The sequence below is a fragment of the Pteropus vampyrus genome, unplaced genomic scaffold (assembly GCF_000151845.1).
Source record: "Pteropus vampyrus isolate Shadow unplaced genomic scaffold, Pvam_2.0 Scaffold49, whole genome shotgun sequence".
Classification (NCBI taxonomy): domain Eukaryota; kingdom Metazoa; phylum Chordata; class Mammalia; order Chiroptera; family Pteropodidae; genus Pteropus; species Pteropus vampyrus.
In genome coordinates, this window is record NW_011888830.1 from 2,919 (window position 1) to 5,300 (window position 2,382).

The following is a 2,382-nucleotide window of genomic DNA, read 5'->3' on the forward strand; positions in this document are numbered from 1 at the left end:
ATCATGCAGCAGACTAAGAGATACTTTTGTAAAGAAGGGAGAAAGCTGCTGGATGTAGGTCCACTGAAGCTTCCTAGCAATGAAGGAGGAGGGAAGAAAGCTATAAAAAGCATACACGGCACAGCCCCTGATGGCATTTAATGTAGAAACACACGTTAGAACCCCCACCAGCCATCGCTTTTATTAAAACAAATTGCAGTGATGCTGTGCCTTCATGAGCCCAAAACAAACAAGAAATAGAGTTTCCCACTTTCATTTTCCGGTGAAAAAGGAGATCTCCATTGGCAGCCATTAAAACAATAACGTGTTAAAAGGACTTAAAAGAATCGAGCTTCAGTTATCTGGATATGATTTCTGTGTGTATCTCAGATTTCTGTGGCGACTCCTGCCAAAGCATTGCCTGTGCCTATGGAGGCTGTCTTTGTGTTTTGTTTTTTTTTTTAATGTTTCTCTGAATGATTAAGGCAGGATATAGATGTCAGCTATTTGTCTAACTTTTGTAAATATTAACTCTAGCCCCACTGAAGGGAGTTCTATTAGGAAGAGAATGCTGTTATCTTCTGAACTGAAGTAATGTCACTATTTTCAAAAACTAGTAAACCTCCTCGGGTTTATCAAGCTCTTAAGAGATTTGTCTCCTTCACAAGGTTTTTGAAGAAGTCTCTCCCTTCGAATCTCAAAAATCAATAAGTAAATGGGTGATTGTAGTATTTAGCAATCAGAACCATGCTTCTCTGGAACGGTATAACATTGCATATTCCTTCCTTCCCAGCTTTGCGGCTCTGCCAGGATACCTGGACACCGAGAAGGGCCCAAATACCGTAATTTGAGGAAGTTTTGTTATGGCTGTGGCTCTGTCGTCACTGACATTGATACATTCTTACGCTGTTGAGCATAAAGAGTCTAAGTTAAAGTACCTCGTGGGATTCTTTACAGTGTAAATGAAAAAGAAAGTCTGTTTATCTCTGATAACCTCATCTATAAGTTCTAGAGAGGTCTGGAGCCACGTAAGGTTAGTCACATAGGTTGAAAAGATATTGTAGAGGAAGATTTTATTTTTAAAAATGGAAGGCATTTTAGAAACACTTGGCACACCCGTAATAAGCTGTGATGTTTTTTAAGGCATAGTACATTTCTTTTCTACATCTCAACTGATTTATTTAGGCAGAAAAGCTCTCTTCCACAGAGCGAAAGTAAGACTAGTCTTGTGACTCTGTTTTCTCCTGCGGTATAAAATCTGATAGGCCATCTCTCTGAGTGTCAGAGTCCCACTCACCGTATTATCATGCATCCATTTGCTTTTATTAAAAATCACGTGTTTAGAATGCTGAACGAATGTGGCTCTCTTGACTAAGGAGAGACCTTTGACCCACTGCATGTAGTATTTGTGTATTCAGAGACCACAGCTGCTTCAGTAATGGTGCTGTTCAGCCCTTCTCATTGTAGAGTGACCATCTGAAGTGTATTTGCATCTGGCCTCTGCTCCAGGTCCCCAGCCAGGAAGAGGAAAAAAAAAAAAAAAAATCACATTCTCGTTCGTCATCCCTCTTGATAGTTCAAGGTTTTCACAAATCTAAAATACCCGTTTTTGACCTTCCAGGTCCCGTCGTCACGCAGGACATGACCACGTATCACACGGTGTTTCTTTTGGCCATTTTGGGAGGAATGGCTTTCATCCTTTTGGTTTTGCTGTGTCTGCTTTTATATTATTGCAGGTAATGTTGTACTCTTTTGGCACTATCTTTTCTCGTTTGGAATTTCTTGGGCAAGCGTTGATCTGGAGGTCTTTTTTTTTTTTTTCTTTTTCTGAATCGAGGTTCTCTTTTTCTCATGAGGAAACGTCTAAGAACGGAACATTAGTCGTCTTAACTTGCAAACGAATGAACGGGACACGTGCGGCGTGCTGTGTATAACGTCGCTTAGAATGGGGATTTTTTTTTTTTTTAAAAAGTCTGGCAGTTGTTTTGGGATTCGTTCAGAATATCCTAAGCACGGATTAAGAGAGATTCTCAAGGACAAAGCAGAGCTATTCTTATTGCGATGCCTCTTCTATTTGCTTTGTGAGAATGTTGATTGTCGGTTCTTGGGTTAACTGTTTTTGAAGGAATCACTCGGATGTACTTATAAAAGAGCCGACGGCTGAAATCCTTGGATTCTGCCGCTCCGGATCAAAATAAGGCTGAGGGGTGTGTGGGGTGAGCAGGCTTCTGGCTGCCGATCAGGGGGTCTCGTCTTGTTTCTTCCTGTGGAAGTTGCGAATTACGATTTTACTTGAAACTTGACCCTGACGAGAATCTCTAATCTTTGGGTTTGGACTGTCTCTTTGATCGTAGGCGGAAGTGCTTGAAACCTCGTCAGCACCATAGAAAACTGCAGCTTCCT

General features: G+C 41.1%; 1 long non-coding RNA gene across 1 annotated transcript in view; it reads left to right on the forward strand.

Moving 5' to 3' along the window:
- Positions 1-2,382, forward strand: part of LOC105291682 — a 3,942-nt gene extending 1,560 nt beyond the window's left edge. Inside the window, exons 2-3 of the long non-coding RNA XR_895838.2 lie at positions 1,601-1,715; positions 2,334-2,382. This is a non-coding gene — a long non-coding RNA (uncharacterized LOC105291682). The remainder of the gene's footprint in view (positions 1-1,600; positions 1,716-2,333) is intronic.